This window comes from Ranitomeya variabilis, chromosome 5, assembly GCF_051348905.1.
Source record: "Ranitomeya variabilis isolate aRanVar5 chromosome 5, aRanVar5.hap1, whole genome shotgun sequence".
Classification (NCBI taxonomy): Eukaryota; Metazoa; Chordata; class Amphibia; order Anura; family Dendrobatidae; genus Ranitomeya; species Ranitomeya variabilis.
The window spans coordinates 315,970,512-315,991,652 of NC_135236.1; the positions used below are offsets into that span (position 1 = coordinate 315,970,512).

Consider the following 21,141-nt stretch of genomic DNA (forward strand, 5'->3'; position numbering starts at 1 on the left):
TTTCTTTCTCCGTCCCTGTAATGCGATTCTCTCATGCGAGAGAATCGGAGCACATTTAGGTCACACTTGGATCAAACTCTGAGTCATCAGCATAACTGGCCAGTTTCTCTCGCATGAGGTAATCGATGGACGTGTGACCCCGGCCTTAGTAGAACAATCTCAGGGGCAGCGGAGTTCACAGCTGACCCTCTCACTGCCATCATCTGTACTCCAAATTAGTAAATTCTATTTTCAATGTACTTGAGGACGGGCAAATAGACTGTAGAAAAGCAGAGGTTTGGAAGCAATTTACATGTTTGTTTGTTTTTAAAAGAGAAACAAAGACAACCTAATAAAGTGATTTGCAAGGTTTCATGACTTTCCATCTTTTCTTCTAATGTGTAAGGCCTCTTTCACACTTGCGTCGCTATGCGTCGGGCCGACGTACCGATGCACGTTGTGAAATTGTGTCACGACGTGGGCAGCGGATGCAGTTTTTCAACGCATCCACTTCCCAGTGTAAAGTCCAGGGAGGAGAGGGCGGAGTTCCGGCTGCGCATGTGCGGTCGGAAATGGCGGATCCGACTTACGAAAAAACATTCACTTGAAAGTTTTTTCGTGCCGAAGGTCCGCCAAAACACGGCGGATCCAGTGCACGACGGACGCGACGTATGTCCATACGTCGCGATCCGTCGGCAATACAAGTCAATGGGCAAAAAACGCATCCTGCGAGCACATTTGCAGGATCTGTTTTTTGCCCAAAACGACAGATTGCGACGGAGCAGCCACGATGCAAGTGTGAATCAGGCCTAAGGGGCATTTTTTCCATATAGGCCAGAGGTCGTCAATCATAGTCGATAAGAGAATATCTGACCCTGAAACATTGTGTCTGCAAATTGAGTTTATCCCAAGTCATACTGCAAGACTCGTTAAAGGGTCTAGTGACTTGTAAGATTGCTGCTTCCAACAGGTGGCGCTATAGAGTTTCAGTCCTCTTCCTCACTAAAGAGATAAATTTGCACGTCTCTATGGAAGGACCAATAGGAAAAACTGGTTGCATTTGACTTGGCGACAGGTCTATTTTAAAGTGTCTTCCTTCTAGAAGGCAATTGGGTTCAAAAGGTTTTAGGCAGTGATCCCATGAGGAGCTTCTAGTGAGTTTTTACTGCGCCATTTTTCACTTTCATTCCCACTGTATTTTTTCTCTAACCACAGAGTAAACTAACCTGAAGTGCGCGTTTCAAACCCGCAACGTTAATTTCTCTTGTGGGTAAGCGGAGTTTTATGTGCAGATTTTCCTTATAGAATTGTTTTAGATGCAAGAAATCCACAGATAAAAAAAAATGTCGATATATTTTCAGGGAATTTGCGCTGCGGAAATGCACTAAGATCGCAAGTAATCTGCACATGTCTGTATCAATAAGGATTTATCAAAGCCAAATACCAAGAAGTATCAAAAACAAAGCAGATTTATATAAAGCATGAGACATCAAAAAGACAAATCAGCATTTAACAAATGCAATAAAAAACATGTAAGAAAAAAATGCAAGTAACCTAATTTACATAACAGGTGCAGAAATATTCTCCAAATACTGATAGTGGGAACATAGCCATATAGAAAAAAAAAGCTGAAAGTGGAAGATACAGTAATAGACATCGACCGAAAATATCCCAAAAAGTTACACGCCGGTGACAAACAATGAAGTCATTTCAAAAGACTGCACACAATCCACTGTACAGACTGGTGCCAGTCTTGCAATGGTTACCAAACAAGCAGTGGCGCAATGAAGGAGCACTCTGCTTCCCAGCTTCCTGTTGGCAGTGCCCTTCTGCTTGCCTGACAATGTACACCACTGTGCCACTGTGGCCTGCAATATAAGGCAGCAGATGGTCAGGATCAGGAGCTAACTGTGTGCTCGAGCAATCCAGCCAGTTTCTGAGGAGCGCTTACAAGCTCTTTTAGAGTAATGCCCAAAATTGGGAATTTTGGGCCCCATTTTCTGGATCAGAAGGTGTCTAATCGGCGTGAGCCCCAACAATCATACTGTTGGGCCTTGAGTCATCAAGATGTGGCGCCTGTCAACGGGACACACGCCTGTTAATGTATTAGAAGCATCTAAAAAAAAAAAAGTAGGGTGCAGCTCGCCACGGCCAGTCATGAATCAGAAGAGAGGCAGTCGCCACGCTCCATCCTGCCCATTTTGACAGAGGAAAGTTGCAAGATTTGTGTACCCTAGCGCTGCATAAAGAATTTTGAAACTTTTCAAGTATTTCAAGCCATTTGAGGAAAACCGTGATGAATTGGGGCCTGCTGATAGATGAGAAGTGTTGATTACATGACAACCGCTTTAAGTACGGTCATGTCAGGAACTGCTATTCGGATGACAGAGAAGTCCAGGCCCAGCGGTGTAGGGGCACCCATTACATGACGGCTTATTTTTGGATGGGCCAATGTGATATCCCAGCGTCCCTCTGTGCCATTTCATGTTCAAAAACAGAGTGGTCAGTGATTAGGGGTCGTGGGTCCCCACTCAGGACTGAGTAATGCGCAGAATGAGCCACCGGTGGGTTCTGATAACCGCGGCACGCTCTATCCAAATCCATTTGTGCAATTATTTTCCATCTAACTCTTTGTGGTTTAACAGAAGGAAACAGTTTGGGGACGCTTCTTAGGAAAGTGCTATGGAATATGTTGGAGTTATGGAATTATTAATACTGCACCAATCTGAAGACTTCCGAAATGTCACCAGTATAACAATCAGACACCGGGAAGCCGCCATCCTCACACAATAGCAGCAACTGGTTGACCGGTCCTGTTTGGCTTCGCAGCCGGTTGACAGTCAGGATGTGACGGCGCATTACTTGTCTTACCAGACGTCCCCATTATTCCTACACCAGCATGGAATCAGTCTTACAGGAAATCTGATAATATTACGGTTTCGTTTGATTCATATTGCTGCTCTTTATGAAGTCACATTTCTGTGCAGCCTGATCACAAGTACTGCACATTACCATTAGCTGCTTATGGCTCATCCTCCCCTCGCCCCCTGGGATGCTGAGAGGTGATCAGATGGCACAATGGCTGGTAACACCGAGCACAAAGTTCCCATCACACAGCCCTTTACACTGTGTGCTCACCCTCTGTACAGGACACGCCACAAGGCAGCACCACATGTCCCAGGCAGCACGCTGCAGCCACTGACCCTCTCACCAGCTGCAGCCTCTGACCAGCTGCAGCCACTGACCCTCTCACCAGCTGCAGATGGAGCAGAGTTGGGGTTGTCAGTCACTGATATCACACAACCCATGCAATAACTTCAGCTCTGCTACATCTGCACTCCAGGCATAAACTCCCCGTCATCGTGACACTCCTCTCCCTCCCCAATACCTTCAGTCTCACAATGAATCAATAGTAATCCATACATGATCCCAGCCCAGGATCCCTGCACACGTACCTCCCGTCCAGCTAGCGCCCTGTCTGTGAGGGTCACCCCGCAGCTTCCCCCGGACACTCTGCAGCCCCGCTGCTGCCTCACAATAACCTCACACAGCACAGAGCCCTCCAGGGGGAGGAGAGGGAGAGGGAGAGGGAGTTCCCGGCCCCGCCCCTGCTCGGCTCCGCCCCGACGACCAGCACTCTCCAGCCCGGCGTCCTCCCGCGGCGGCTGCTTGTCATATCTGCAACCAATTTAGCTGTAATCTGTGGATGATTTCATCGTATCAGCCCCTCGTGTCTTCTCAGGCATCTCGGTAATTGTGCCCACCCCACCCTCTGTAAAGGCGCCCACTGCCCATCCCTGAACGGCACATGGTTAATAAATATAGAATTAACTAGCTGGTAGCCCAATTCTAATGCATCGGGACTTCAAGAATATGTATGTAGTTTATTTATGAAGATTTTAGAATAATACATTGAATACACAGGATTCGGCCAACAGCGACCAATTAGCAAAGCGTGGTTCAAATCCCGCTCCAATTTGCGGCCGGACTGCGCCTGTCACTGATTGTTCGCGGCCGGCCACGTAGTATATAGCACAGCCACGTAGTAAATAGCAAAGCCACGTAGTACATAGCACAGCCACGTAGTATATTGCACAGCCACGTAGTATATAGCACAGCTCACTGAGTATATAGCACAGTCCACGGAGTATATAGCACAGCCACGTAGTATATAGCACAGCCACGTAGTATATTGCACAGCCACCTAGTATATAGCACAGCTCACGGAGTATATAGCACAGCCCACGGAGTATAAAGCACAGCCACGTAGTATATAACACAGCCCACGGAGTATATAGCACACACCACAGTATATAGCACAGCCCACGGAGTGTGTAACAGCCCACATAGCATATAACACAGCCACGTAGTTTATAACAGCCCACGTAGCATATAACACAGCTCACATAGTATATAACAGCCCACGCACGCAGTATATAACACAGCCCACGTAGTGTATAACACAGCCCACGTAGTGTATAACACAGCCCTCGTAGTATATAACAGCCCATGTAGTGTATAACACAGCCACGTATAGTATAAGCACAGCCCACGTAGTATATTGCACAGCCACGTAGTATATTGCACAGCCCACGTAGTATATTGCACAGGCCACGTAATATATTGCACAGCCCACGTAGTATATTTCACAACAGCCCACGTAGTACATTGCACAGCCCACGTAGTATATAGCAATGTGGGCATCATATCCCTGTTAAAAAAAAAAAAGAATTAAAATAAAAAATAGTGATATACTCACCTTCCGTTGGCCCCCGGATCCAAGCGAGGCTTTACTGATGCTCCTCGCGCGCTCTGGTCCCAAGAGTGCTCCTCGCGACGCTCTGGTGACCGCTCCATGCATTGCGATCTCGCGAGATGCGTGCTACGTCATCATCTCGCGAGATCGCAATGCATGGATCGGTCACTGGAGTGTCGCGAGGAGCGGGAAAGGCCTGTTCTGGATCCGAGGGGGCCGACAGACGGTGAGTATATAACTATTTTTTTTTTATTATTATTATTTTTAACATTAGATCTTTTTACTATTGATGCTGCATAGGCAGCATCAATAGTAAAAAGATTGTCACACAGGGTTAATTTAATAGCAGCATTAATAGCAGCAGCGTTACACCGCGGCATAACGCGGTCCGTTAACGCTGCCATTAACCCTGTGTGAGCGCTGACTGGAGGGGAGTATGGAGTGGACACTGACTGCGGGGAGTAAGGAGTGGCCATTTTGCTGCCGAACTGTGCCCGTCGCTGATTGGTCGTGGCTGTTTTGCAATCAGCGACTTGGGATTTCCGTGACAGACAGACAGACAGAAGGACAGACAGAAAGACGGAAGTGACCCTTAGACAATTATATAGTAGATTAGGCCGGTGAAAAACATTGTCACTTTCCAAGTATATAAAGATTGGGCTAGAGCTGTCAGGTAATGAGATAGACACAGGAAACACCGGTAACTAACGCTGCCTTAAAGGGGTTATCCAGTTGGAATCCACAGGATGGGTGATCATTTTTAGATTGGACCATTGGGACCTCCACAGATCCAACACCGCTCCACTCATTCTCTATGGGACCGGCGGAGCGCTGTGTGTCTCTGGCAGTCCCAATGAATGGATCAGCGGCTGAGCATGTCTGCTGTAGCTCCATTGTAACAGGGATAAATGTGCCCTGCTCTGGCTATCTGTGGGGGTCCCTGTGGTCAGCCCTCAATTATTTAAAAGTTATTAACAATTAATAATAACAATTATCTACTATATAATCGTCTAATTCTGTCTGTAACGGAAATCCCTTGTCGCTGATTGGTCGTCACATAGTTCACTCATGTTTACTGAACAAGTTCTGTCAGTCACAGTGCCACGCAGTTCAGTCACATTTACTGAACAAGTTCTGTCAGTCAGTGCCACGTAGTTCAGTCACGTTTACTGTAGAAGTTCTGTCAGTCACAGTGCCACGTAGTTCAGTCACATTTACTGAACAAGTTCTGTCAGTCACAGTGCCATGTAGTTCAGTCACGTTTACTAAACAAGTTCTGTCAGTCACAGTGCCACGTAGTTCAGTCTCGCTTAGTGAACAAATTCTGTCAGTCACAGTGTGATGTAGTTCAGTCACGTTTACTGGACAAGTTCTGTCAGTCACAGTGCCACATAGTTCAGTCAAGTTTACTGAACAAGTTCTGTCAGTCACAGTGCCATGTAGTTCAGTCACGTTTACTGAACAAGTTCTGTCAGTCACAGTGCCACGTAGTTCAGTCACGTTTACTGAACAAGTTCTGTCAGTCACAGTGCCACGTAGTTCAGTCACGTTTATTGGACAAGTTCTTTCAGTCACAGTGCCACATAGTTCAGTCACGTTTACTGAACAAGTTCTGTCAGTCACATTGCCACGTAGTTCAGTCACGTTTACTGAACAAGTTCTGTCAGTCACAGTGCCACGTAGTTCAGTCATGTTTACTGAACACGTTCTGTTAGTCACAGTGCGACATAGTCCACTCACGTTTACTGAACACGTTCAGTCAGTCAATGTGGTGTACAAAAATATTTTGGGTTGATATTGTTAACAAATATGGTGTTATCTGAGCATGCTAGTGTCCTAATCGAGTATTTCGGCCTGCTCAAAAAAAGTGCTTGAGTCGCCACGGCTGCTTTTCTCGCAGATGTTCGACAGCTGCAACACATACAGGGATTGCCTAACAAACAGGCAATAAAACCCTAATGCAAGCATGCTCTCTCATCACTAAAAATAACAGCCGTAAAATATACCCCACTCACTTCTGATCACTAGTGGGACTGTCACCAGCTCACTCTCACCCATCCTGAAGGTGGCACACTTGAGCAGCATTCATTCCTACCATCTAACAGGTCTAGTTTGCACCAGAGATTCATATAAGGACCCTCTTTTTTGGCCCTTATACCTTCAATATCCACAAAGTGGGTACAGCCCCTGGGTTAGCATTTCGCCTACCTCATTCCTGCCCCTGCTGCCATTTGAAGTTTTCTTCATCTCTCTGAGGCTCCATAACACCTTGAACCAACATCAAACACTGCTTCTGAGCCTGCTACTGATGTGAACTTTCCATCTGCTATTTCCGGAGGTCAACGCCACGCAGTGATTACTGCTTTTTTATAACGGCGCCTACCTTCACGTACTTGGATAAATAACGGATAAAGCCCCCCCTCGATTGGGGCTCGCCTTCCGTATTGCGGTTGACTCCGGCCCTACCTGGGATGTATTTGTGCCTCTTTGATGCTGGGCCCTAATCTATTGTTCATATTAACTAAACAATTTGGGTCTAATCCTACCTGGCTTTCTCTGATGTCTAAACCTATTATAGACTATTGTAAGCTGCTACAGCTAAATCTCAGCTGTAGTATCCCCCTCTTTTTTATGTGCATACCTTGTGACCAGGACTGGCCCATAGAGGAACATGGGAATCCCCGGTGGGCCCCTGTGCACATCTGGGCCCCCAATCCCAATGTAAGGCCAGTACTTGGCATAATTCACTTGATTCACTCTGTACAGTAAAAAGCAGCATCTCATCATTCATTAACCAAACTACCCAGTTTATTATATAGAGATATAGGTAGATTTGTGAACGAGGGTCGCGTAATATTTGTAGGCTTGTGAAAAGTGGGCATCCCAAAGTCAATGTTACTGGTGGGCCCTTGACACCCCAGTCCGACACTGCTTGTGACTACATACTCCTCTCCATCTCCCATGGATAAATTTGTGAACCCTGGTAGCTCTAAATCTGTTATAACCAGAGCTCAGGTTGCCAAATCTCCTCCTAAAACACCGGACTCTAATAACGCCATATATATATATGAGGAGAAACAAGAGCAACTAGGTACAGTTAGTAAAAATATATTTTATTGAAAGTTCAAAAGTTTACCAAGTAACCATAAATCACCACAAAAAAATACAATAAGATGAAAAATACGCAGAAAGAAAACAGAAAATCCAAGGGGCGACTAATTGCAGCTGCCCGACTGCCTGAATTTACATAATCATCTAAAGTGCTTGTGCAATAATATGTCACAGTGGCAAGAAAAACCCCTCTCTCACAGAAAATGTCAGAATCACTGAATCCGAACGGAATCCTAAGGGTATGTGCACACGTCCGGATTTCTTGCAGAAATTTCCTGAAGAAAACCGGAAATTTTCTGCAAGAAATCCGCATTTTTTTTTTTGCGTTTTTTTCCCGTTTTTTTCGCGTTTTTTTTAGTATTCTGCAAGCGTAATTAGCTTGCAGAATGCTAAAGTTTTCCAAGCGATCTGTAGCATCGCTTGGAAAACTGACTGACAAGTTGGTCACACTTGTCAAACATACTGTTTGACAAGTGTGACCAACTTGTTACTATAGATGCTGCTTATGCAGCATCAATAGTAAAAGATAGAATGTTTAAAAATAATTAAAAAAATAAAAAATGGTTATACTCACCCAGACGATCTCCTCAGCGGCGTCCGTTCCTATAGATGCCGGTGTGGTTCAGGACCTGTGATGACGTCGCGGCTTGTGATTGGTCGCGTGAGTCACATGAGCGGTCACGCGACCAATCACAAGACAGTGACGTCATCACAGGTCCTGAACCACACCATCTATAGGAACCGAAGAGAGAGCATGCACCGGAGAGGCGGGAACACTTCGGGGGCCATCAGAGGGTGAGTATAGGACTATTTTTTATTTTATTTCTTTTTTTTGACCAATTATATGGTGCCCAGTGCGTGGAGGAGAGTCTCCTCTCCTCCACCCTGGGTACCAACCGCACATAATCTGCTTACTTCCCGCATGGTGTGCACAGCCCCGTGCGGGAAGTAAGCAGATCAATGCACTCCTAGGTGTGCGGAATCCCCGCAATTCCGTATTTTTAATGAACATGTTGCTTTTTTTTCCGCAATGCGATTTTTTCGCGGAAAAAATCGCAACATTTGCACAAAAAATGCGGAATACCCTGTAAATAATAGGAGGCATATGTAAGCGTTTTTTTCGCATTTTTATCACGTTTTTATAGCGAAAAAACAGGAAAAAAACGCGAAAAATCCTGAACGTGTGCACATGGCCTAAAGGGAGAGAGGACCTACCGCAGGCAGAAGCAAGAGGGCCCCAGGCCAGGTGTTAGATGACCCCGATGCGCATTTCGCGTGTTCACTACACCGCTTTATCTAATAATGCCATGTCTGAGGAATCTCAGCAAGCTATTGCCACTTCTATTGCAATAAAACTCATAGTGGCAATTGATGCCAGACTTCAGTCTTTCCATTTTTTCGCTGGAAACAATCACATCCCAGTTGATTGAACACACCAGTAAAATCTCAGTGGCAGAGAAGCGGATTTCCGATTTGGAGAATACTATAGAATCCTACGCTGCTCAAGTAAAGGACAGAGACCATGCAATAGAGCAGCTCGAGGAAAAAAGTCAATAACTTGGAGAATCAGAGTCGTCAAAACAATCTCTGGATCATTGGCGTCCCGGAGTCAGTGAAAGACCTTCATCACTTTACTTCCTCTTGGCTCTGCGGGCACTCAATTTGCCAGACCTGCCTGGCTCCATGGTAGTGGAACGAGCCCAAAGGACTGGACCTGAGCATTCTGATCCAAAAGCCCACCCATGCCCTGTTATTTTAAAGGTGCTCAACTACTAGGACAAAATGCAACTGCTCCGGGCAGTTTAGAGCCGCTTCCTCTTAAAAGTATGAGAGTCACTCCCTTCTCATGTTTGAGGGCTTCTCCACTTTGGTGGCGGCCAAGCACCATGCTTTCTCATCAGTTTGTAGACTGTTACATGACGGGCACACGTTTTGCTCTTCTACACCCTGCACGCCTCAGGGTGGGGCTTTATGGAAAGTCAGTGTTTTTTGATGATCCTGATAAAGCCTTGGAGGAAATAGAGCGTTCCTCCCAGGCATCCTGTCCGGTTAGTTGACTTTGCTTTGTGGCCATATGTTTTATTACCTTTAAGCATTGGGACCAGGGTGGTGATGTGGTCTTATTGCACAATTATTACCTTGGCTTTTTTTTTAGCATTGCACAATATTTGTTCTAATCTTGTAAATTTCCTTTCTAAGGGATGCTATTAGTCGGGATAATTTAACCTGATGTTCAGTATTGTGGTTTATATGCTGTTTTTCAGTTCGTTTGCGGATGCGGGGTGGGTTCCCCTTCCTTGGGCACACTCTGTACTCAGTCTTTTGAGTTAATTTGGGTATTAAGGTTTGTTCGCTTGAATGGACCTTTTCCCTTTTGTCCTTTTTTTACTATTTCTACTTTTTGTCCTCCATGTGGGATAGGCTAACATGGCTACCTTCGATGATATAGATTCTCATATTAATATAGACTCTCTCAAACTTTTATCCTGAAATGTAGCTGGTCTGAATTTGCCAGTAAAGTGTAGAAAGGTATTAGACCATGTTACCCGCTTATGCCCGCATATCGTCTTTTTACAAGAAACTCACTGGCTTTGCAGAGGTCACCCAACGTTCCATAATAGACATTATTTGGAGTGCTTAGAGGCTTCCTTTTCACGGAAGAAGCGTGGGGTAGCCATTTTGTTTCATAAAAACTTTGAATACTCTATACAAGATGTAGTGAGAGATAAGGCCAGGTGATATTTACTAGATAGAGTCCTTATTGAACAGCCCAACACTCCCAACCCTTCCTTTTTTGCTAGACTCGTGGAAGTTGTTCATGGCTGGAATTCCACTAATATATTACTGGGTGGAGATTTACAGTATATGCCGTATTTTCCCCTTTGTAAGACGCATTTTTATTTCCCTCAAATTGGGGGAGAAATGGGGGTACATCTTACAATCGGAATAGTGGAAAAAAATAGGGAAAAAGTGAAGGAATCTCTTCCTGTAGTACTGGCGGCGGCTGTGGAGCAGGCGGGCTGGCAGGAGGCAGGGTCACCGGTGGGGCAGTGCAGTGGGCCTGGAGCTTGGGGTGGCGGCACTATTTTCTCCGGTTTTAAGGTGGCGCCATTGCACCTCCGGTATCCGGAGTTTCCGGAATAAGCACCTGTGCCTACCGCACAGGACTTCAAGAAAATGGCTGCCAAACCAGCGCATGCGCAGATGGAGCTCTCGGTCACTGAGCTCTTGATCTTGGCATGCTCTGCAGTAGTTCTCGGCAAATACTAGCTGGCCACAGGGTGAATTCTGGGCTCCACTGCACATGGAGCCCTAAAGCAGAGGAGGAAAAGAAGCATGATTCTCCTCCTCCTCTGCAGGGATAGATATTGATTGGTGGAGGGAACTGTTGCTGAGCTGCCTCCACCAATCAGATATCTGTCCCTGCACAATGTATAGTGTGTCATGCGCAGATCACCCATAACAGCGCGTCACCACAGATCCCCCATAACAGTGTGTTATCCGCAAATCCCCATAACAATGTGTCACCACAGATTCCCCATAACAGTGTGTCATCACAGATCCCCCATACGTGTGTCATCTGCAAATCCACCATAACAGTGCATCACCACAGATCCCCCATAACAGTGCGTCATCCGCAAGTTTTTTGCACACTATTTGGCTCAAAATATTTTTTTCTCATTTTCCTCCGATAAAATCTAGGTGCGTCTTGTAATCAGGTGTGTCTTATAAAGCGAAAAATACGGTACCCTTCATGACGTCTTCCTTGATAGATCTACACCTATGTCTACATTTCATTCTCCTACTGAAGCACTCTCTGTCTTGCTAGATAGACTTGATCTAATTGATGCTTGGAGATGCTGCCACCCTACGGACATGACATTTATACTCGCATTGAGGTTATTCCCTGCCCCTCTTCTTTCCTTTGTTGATATACTCCCATCGGTTATCTCAGACCATTCTCCAGTTTTACTTGCTTTGGAACTCCCACTAGTAGAACTGTATCTTTTCGTTGGCATTTTCCCTTATATCTTTACACTTCGGATGATTTCAAACGCTATATGACTGGTTGGTGGGAGACTTTCATGGAGGATAACTTGGAATACTTGGACGATATTAACTTATTTTGGGCCACTGCTAAGATGGTGCTTAGGTGACATATCTCCTTCGTGTCTCAAAAAAAAAATTGTTGTCCTCCCTTCGGCCTCTCTTAGACCGACTTACTCAAGCATATAGGGATTTTAAGCTACATAATACTCCCTCTTTCAGAGAGGCTAAACAAAATTTAAACACCTTACTGCACATCAGGCACACAATCAATTAGCTTATCAACGTAACTGATATTTTCGGTGGGGTAATAAACCAGGTCGTCTTTTGGCATACTTGACAAAGCCATTCAAAGCGGCTAGTAGAGTCTCTAATATTACATTACCCAATGGCTCTATTACCCATAACTCAACTAAAATCTGTACGTTTTTTAGAGATTTTTACGCAGATCTTTATGGCCCATCTCTAGACTCCGAGAGGATGTATACAACTTTTTATATAAGGTTGATCTGCCAAAACTTTCTGCTTCCCAAAGGGACACTTTAAATCATCTGATTTCTCCTGGAGAGGTGGGATCAGTCATCAAGTCTTTAAAGTTGCTTAAAGCACCTGGCCCGGATGGGTTTTCGGGAGAATTTTATAAAATGCTACAACCTTTACTCACCCTGCAAAAAAGGAGAGTGAAAGAGACATGCACATATGCAGTGATCAACATGTAAAATCACAAAATTTTATTGATATCTGTTAACCACACACCACACATTATTTAAAATCATTTAAAACCACAAGAATGACAAATGTTACACCCAAGACAATAAGGGGGGAAAAAGAGACATGGGTCCGGTTCACTACCTGAAACCTCCCAATCGCAATTCCTGAACCATTACACAATATTTTCTCCAAAGAAGATGCCAGTGAACATTATCATAGTTAGTCCAATTAAATTGGGAACAAAATAAATGTCCTAATCCCAGACACCATATGATTTGTACCCAATATGACTATAGATAATGTTGAGTATACCAAGGGGCAACCTAAACCGGCCCCAGGTAGCTTAAGAGGATAAGAAATAATTAGTGCCTTAACAATAAGTACATCTAGCAGAAATAAACTAAATTAGCAGGCAAATAAATAATTCTCCTCAGCGTTCAATTGGGACACATAATGGACATGCTCACGCCATGCACTCGCAAGTGTTTGTTGGAGATATAGGATCAGGCACCGGCTCCCATGCGACCCACCCAACGCGTATCGTCACCTCAGTGACTTCATCAGGGGCAAATGGTATGGTTAACCGATCACCGTCACAATATTTATGCACTCACAGATTACCGGATTCATTACAGCTGAGAAGCAGACCACGCCGAAGCCGAATGCTGTCACACCCTCCATGTTTGATCACCGGAAGTATCTACCACCTCGCATGGGCATAAATCACCATGGAGATGAAGCGGCATCTGCCGTAATGCGCGTGCACGGCAGATACCACTACATAGCAAGACTTCCTGGAGTGGAAGCTCGTGTGTTGCTAGGACGTAAACACATCTAAGCGGCTGCGCATGCGCTGTCGATCAGCGCTCCTCAAATCATAGAGATTACTCTGCCTTACTGTAACCTTTACTCACCCCTCACCTAACTTCTCTTTTTAATCATATTATTGATTCGGGTTCTATGCCTGACCGATTCAACGAGGCTTGTTTATCTTTGTCGTTAAAACCAGGTAAGGACCTGCTTCTTCCTGCCTCGTACTGTCCGATCTCCGTCCTCAACCTCGATTTTAAATTGATTACCAAAATCATGGCTAATAGACTTCAGTCTATTCTTCCTGATATTCTTACCCCATCTCAAACGGGCTTTGTTCATGGTTGTAATATGCATTAATTAAATCTTGTACCTTGTCTCTTTAAGAAAGATGAGATGTAGAGAATTGTGGGTAGTTACAGAGAGGAGGGGGAGAAGTTACTTTCACTTTGTCATGCATGCAGAGACAAGCTTATGCAACCTGCTAAAGAGAAATAAAGATAATGAAGATTTACTAGTGTGGATTACTTACAAAGTGTGGACATTACAACTGGCGACGAGGATGGGATCGAAAATCTTCTGCTGCAGTGAGTACTAATCCCTATTTTACTGATCCACACGGCTGCACCACTGAAAAACTTCATCATGGCTGAATACTTACACAGTTTCCCACAGTTTGATATGACTGATGTCACTAATCTCTCCCATAACTGGAGAAAATGGTTGAGCAGATTTGAGAACTTTCTAGAAGCCATAGATATAAAAGAGGAGAAAAGAAAGAAAGCATTACTTTTACATTGTGCAGGCACAGGAGTCTATGATATCTACTGCACATTACCTGCATCTGAGACAGATACATACAGCGATTGCAGCAAAGCTCTCACTGATTACTTCAATCCCAAACAAAACATCAGATATGAGAGATACAAATTCAGAATTGCTAAGCAGCTTCCCGAAGAATCCATAGACACCTATGTCACACGACTGAGGGAGCTAGCACATGGATGTGCATTCACAGATATAGATGATGAAATCCTAACTCAGGTAATCGTCACCTGCTCATCTAACAAAATAAGGCGCAAAGCTCTGCAGCAAGATCTCTCTTTACATGAATTACTCAAAATAGCCCGTGCTACGGAAATAGCAGATCATCAGGCTACTACAATGGAAAATGGGGAAAAGTCACAGGTACATAATCTCGTGCATAAAAATACACAAGACAAGCAAACCCTGAAACAGAAAAAATGCTACAGATGTGGACAGGAGTTCCCTCACCGCCTGGACAGATGTCCAGCTATAGGACAGACATGCAATAAGTGTGGAAAAGGGAACCATTTGGCAGCTGTCTGCAGATCAGCACAATACAAGCCTTCTCTGCCTATGACACGGCCTGCAGATGTAAAAATGGTAAATCAGGATACAGAAGAAGCATCTGGAGCAGAAAACTATGTGTTCACCACCTCTGCCACTGGCTCTGTACAGTCCCCCTGTATCACACTCCCAATCTGCGACACCAATATCACGTTTACAATAGATACGGGAGCGTCAGTGGACATCATAGACAGCACTACCTATGAGCAATTGAAGACAAAGCCAGTTTTGCAGCAAGTACATACTAAAATCTTCCCATATGGATCTAAAATACCTCTAACTACCAGAGGGCAGTTTGATGTTGAACTGAGCTATAAAGACAATAAGCAGAAAACTACCTTTCATGCGTTACAAGGATCAGGAGGCTGTCTTCTCAGCTATCACACTGCCTTGAAGCTAGGTCTCATCCAAATTATCCATACCATAACTGATCCTGCGGACATGGATATACAAACCATGGTGAATAATTTTCCCTCCCTATTTAGTGGCTTGGGGAAACTAAAAGACTCTCAAGTACATCTTCATGTGGACAATAGTGTTCGCCCAGTGGCCCAGTCACATAGGCGCATTCCATTTCACCTGAGAAGGAAAGTAGAAAAAGAACTCCAATTCCTCATGGACGAGGACGTTATCGAAACCGTTACTGGGCCCACTCCCTGGGTCTCACCACTGGTGGTAGTTCCTAAACCAAAGGCTCCTGACCAGGTGAGATTGTGTGTTGACATGCGCCTACCCAACACTGCCATTCAGAGAGAAAGACATATCTCACCCACAATTGATGACATCATTCATGTGTTAAATGGAGCGACCGTCTTTTCAAAACTCGATCTCAATAAGGGCTATCACCAGTTAGAGCTGAGTCCAGAATCCAGATATTTGACAACATTTTCCACACATGTGGGCCTCAGAAGATATAAAAGATTGACTTTTGGGGTCTGCTCTGCAGCGGAAATTTTTCAGGATGCAATAAGGGGCGTTATTCAGAACATTCCAAATGCCTTTAATTACAGTGATGACATACTGGTGTTTGGCAAAACTCAAGCTGAACACAATCGTGCTCTATATGCCGTCTTTGAATGCCTCCTCTCTGCTGGACTCACCTTAAACAAGGAAAAATGTGAATTTGATAAAAATTCATTAGAGTTTTACGGTCATATTTTTTCGGCAAAAGGGGTACAACCTGATCCCAAGAAAGTGGAATCCATTAAATCAGCCTCAATTCCACAAGATGCCAGTGAAGTACGCTCGTTTCTTGGAATGGCCAGTTATTGTGCTAGATACATTCCAAACTTCTCAACAATTAACAGTCCATTAAGGGAACTTACAAAACAGAGTTGTGTTTTTCAATGGTCTCCAGACTGTCAAAATGCATTTGAAACAATTAAAACTGAACTTTGCTCAACAACCACCATGGCCTATTTTGATCCAGCTCTCCAAACTGAGCTAATTGTGGACGCCAGTCCCGTGGGGCTGGGTGCCATCTTAGCACAATATAAAGATAACAATCAAAATCCTCAGATTATTTCTTATGCAAGTAAAAGCTTAACAAGCACGGAACGGAAATATTCACAACCTGAAAAAGAAAGCTTGGCAGTTGTCTGGGGATGCGAACATTTTCACTTATTTCTGTATGGAGCTCCCTTCACTGTTGTCACAGATCATCAAGCACTCCTTACGATCTTTGGAAATCCCAGAGCTAAAATGCCTGCACGCATAGAACGGTGGGGTCTACGTCTACAGGACTACAACTACAAAATTGTCCACAAGCCTGGAAAATTCAGCAATCCCGCTGACTATCTGTCAAGACATCCGATGACTGATGATCTACCTGAGCATTCCGCCATTGAAGAATACATATGCTTCATTACAGCCCATGCAGTACCAAAAGCTCTTTCCATTGATCACTTTGTGAACGCCACAACAAGTGACAACAAGTGCTTTAATACAAATCATCCGAAATCGAAGGTGGCATGAAATTCAAAGAGAAAAATTTCCCGATCCTGAGATTGATCTGACAGAATTAAAACTATTCTCAAGTGTACGGTATGAACTATCTGTCACTGAGGAATGCCTCATCCTTCGAGGTACCAAATTGGTTGTACCTAAGACTCTGCGCAGCTTAGTAATACAGATAGCGCATGAAGGTCATCTGGGAATTGTTGGCACAAAGAAATTACTCAGAGAAAAAGTGTGGTTCCCAAACATGGATCAATTGGTGGAAGAGAAGGTTAAACACTGTTCCACCTGCCAAGTTATCACTCCATCATCACAGCTGGAGCCTTTACAAATGTCACCTCTACCCACTGCTGTCTGGGAGGAGGTGGCAGTCGATATATATGGACCGTTACCAAATGGCCAATACATTCTAGTAACAATTGACGAATATTCCAGATACCCTGTCATTTCTTTTATCTCTTCAACATCTGCTACTAGTGTGATACCAGAACTGGATAACATATTTTCAGCATATGGCATTCCAAGAGTGGTCAAAACGGACAATGGACCTCCATTCAATGGACACGTGTTCACACAATTTGCTGAATACTTGGGGTTCAGTCACAGAAAAATCACACCGTGCTGGCCGCAAGCAAATGGAATAGTCGAACGCTTCATGCGCACCATGGGGAAACGAATCAAGGCAGCTAGCCTGGAGCACACCCCACTGAAACAGTCATTGTACAAATTCATGCGCAATTACCGCAATACGCCACATTCTACTACCAATGCTGCTCCAGCGCATCTAATGTTTGGCAGAACTCTGCATATACGAATCCCTGACATAGTCAGTCGTCCTGTACCAAGTGACTCCTCTGTGCGCTTAGCAGACTCTTCCAACAAACAAACCATGAAACACTATGCAGACAGAAGGCGAAGGGCACAGCCAAATGCTATCAAAAGAGGTGACGTCGTTGTGGTGCGTCAGAGACCAACCAACAAGACTTCAGCTGCATATTGTCCCGCAAAATATAACGTTATTGACAAGAAAGGCAGCATGGTCACGGCTGAGAGGGATGGACACTTCATAACTCGAAACTCTTCACATTTCAAAATTATTCCTCAAAATAATGACAATGGACATTCTCTGGGGGAAGATTCGGCACTCAACAGTGGAGAGAATCACCAGGAGGCAACAAGTTCTTCATTAATGGACACCATCGCTGAGCCCAGACGTTATCCATCAAGAGAGAGAAGGGCTCCATCCAGACTTATTGAAGAAGCGTGACTTCTTTTCTTTAACAGGGCAAAATGGACATACGTTTTCTTGGACATTTTTCTTGTTGCATCATTAGTTCATGTTATTTTATTTTAGCTTTATTCGTTTAAAAAAAAAAAAAAAAAAAAAAAAAGGGGGATGTTGTAATATGCATTAATTAAATCTTGTACCTTGTCTCTTTAAGAAAGATGAGATGTAGAGAATTGTGGGTAGTTACAGAGAGGAGGGGGAGAAGTTACTTTCACTTTGTCATGCATGCAGAGACAAGCTTATGCAACCTGCTAAAGAGAAATAAAGATAATGAAGATTTACTAGTGTGGATTACTTACAAAGTGTGGACATTACAATGGTCGGCCTATCACTTATAATATTAGGACAGCATTGGCTGCCATTATAAATAGTTACCAGGCCAAAGCCAAGCAGCATATATTGGTCAGCCTTCATGCTGCTATAGCTTTTGATCAAGTGTCCTGGTCTCACCTCATTGGAACAATTAAGTATAGATTGTTTGGCTTTACTTTAACTATTGTAAGGACAATTTATACCAATCCCCAATCTTCGTTATAGCTTAATGGCATTCAGTCAACTTCTTTTTCCATTTCGGGGGTATGAGGCAGGGATGTCCCCTGACACATTTGTTATTTAATATTCGTGCACATGGAAAGAAAAATCCAGCTCCAGGAATAAAAAATATTGCTGAAGTCTAAGAGCACTGTTTGTGCTCGAAACGCGTCCAGCGACTATATGGTAGCTTCCATCCAAATGATGTAATTTATCGCTTGCCAGCAGTTCTCCAAATTTTAACATGTCTAAATAAATTTTTGATATTTTTTATTCCTGGAGTTGGATTTTTCTTTCCATGTGCATGAGATTCAACGTCAGACAGAGATGTTTTTTCCTTGCTCGGATATTATGTGGACTGCAGATGAAGGTTTCTACTGGGTGAGTTGAAAAATTTATTTTTGTTATTTAATATTGCCTTAGACCCTTTACTAAGATACCTGGAGATGATCTCTTCCATTGGGGGTTTTAAGATCGGCCACCATACACTTAAAACATTGGCATTTGCTGATGATATTTTACTCATGATTGCCAATCCTAAGAAATCTATTCCTTTTATAATGGATGCCTTTAATGAGTTTGGAGCAGTTTTGGGATTTCGCATAAATTATGATAAATCTCTGCTTTGGCGATCTTCATAGCTGCTCAGAAACAGTGGTCGTTCCCTTTCCCCTTCCAGTGGAGGAGAGATTCCTTGCATTGTCATATTATTATTATTTATTATTATAGCGCCATTTATTCCATGGCGCTTTACATGTCAGGAGGGGTATATATAATAAAAACAAGTACAATAATCTTAAACAATACAAGTCACGACTGGTACAGTAGGAGAGAGGACCCTGCCCGCGAAGGCTCCCAACCTACTGTTAGAATCTGTTTAGTTTGTTACTATCCGCCATTTTCTTGTGGAGTTCTGGCTGCTGGTATTTTTCCTCTGGTGCTGGGTTTGTGTTGGGTCAGGTGTTTGTTTCACTCTTTATTAACAAGCACCTGCCTCCCAGTTCTTGCTGGACAACAGTGTTTATCTGCTTGAGCTCTAGCTTGGTGCTTTGCTTTGTCTTCTGTGTGTGTTATTTGTGCAGTGCTGGTACCTCTGGTTCTGCTAGCCTTACTTTCTGCTTTCTATTGGTTTCTGCAGCCTTCTCTTTGTTTTCTGTTAGGAGGTGACCCGTTTTTGTACCCAGTCCTTAGTTCTTTTAGGGAACCCCTTCCCCTTATCTATAGGTCTTCGCTTGAGATTGTCCTAAGATTGTCGGTGGGTCTATTCGCAAGGAATGGGTTGCCCACTTCATCGTAGGGTTTCAGTCTAGTCATAGTGCAGGGTCAGTTTTCTACCTTCTACCTTAGTCCTGTGTTGCAGATCCGTAACACCTACAATGGTATATTTACCCTCAAATCCTCATAACATTTATAAACTATATGTTCGACCCCTCATTTCTGCGGTTATGCAGGAAATACAATCCTGAAAATCTCTTAAATTATCCTTTGCGGGCAAGGCCCATCTGCAACAAACTAAATGCCTAGGTGGCCTTAATCTCCCTAATCTACGCCTACATAGTATAGCAAATGTTTTCCACCACTCCCTAGACTGGATCTATGCCTTCACCCTCTTTACTAATACTCCAATAGATGAGGTGATGTGTAGAACGTTTAGTCTTCCTGCTATGCTTCATCTACATCAAGCTGAGGTCCCAGTGGAGGTTAGGGATAACCCCCTACTATGGTCAGTAATCTCTGGATGGTGCCATGCTAGACTAATTAGTGGACTAGATCCCCATATCTCAGTGTTTCTTCCCTTCCGAGGCAATCCCTCCTTTCTACAGGGCAGGCCACCTCCCATCTATCGTGTGCTTGAAAATAATGGTTGTCGATTGGTTGGGGACATGTTAACAGACAATCAGTGTCCTCTTACTTTGGAAGACACTATCTTTAAATACCCAATCCTGGTGGGAGATAATTTTACTATTACCCAAATTAGACACTATATAAGCTCGGAACTGTGGGATATACCGGATGACTTTAGAATACACCCTCTAAACTTAATCTCCATTAAAGCTCACGAGGGGAATTATTCTTTGAGTCTTATATACAAATCAATAAAACCTTCCATACAGTGGTCAGACTGTTCACCGGGCTCGGGGAGGTGGGTATCTCAACTAACCGACTGTCAGGTGAAAGACCTCTTGAAAGCCACATTACGTATTAACTCTGTGTTGCTGTATGATAGTTACAAAACCATGACTCTTATGATATTCCATAGAGCATATATCTCCCCAGAGATTAAATCTAACTGCCCCCGTTAGGTGATTTTCCCTGCCCTAAAGGAGGTGGGTATCTCAACTAACCGACTGTCAGGTGAAAGACCTCTTGAAAGCCACATTATGTATTAACTCTGTGTTGCTGTATGATAGTTACAAAACCATGACTTTTATGATATTCCATAGAGCATATATCTCCCCAGAGATTAAATCTAACTGTCCCCGTTAGGTGATTTTCCCTGCCCTAAATGTTTACATTCTCCAGCTGATATTTTTCATTGTCTCTGGGGCTGTCCAAAAATACAGGAGGTCTGGGATACACT

General features: G+C 43.9%; 1 protein-coding gene across 1 annotated transcript in view; it reads right to left on the reverse strand.

Annotated features, from left to right (window-relative positions):
- Window positions 1–3,637, reverse strand: part of FAM107B (family with sequence similarity 107 member B) — an 81,255-nt gene extending 77,618 nt beyond the window's left edge. The window contains exon 1 of the mRNA XM_077264631.1: window positions 3,435–3,637. The gene's annotated coding sequence lies outside the window, so the exon portion shown is untranslated. The remainder of the gene's footprint in view (window positions 1–3,434) is intronic.
- Window positions 3,638–21,141: the final 17,504 nt, after the last annotated feature.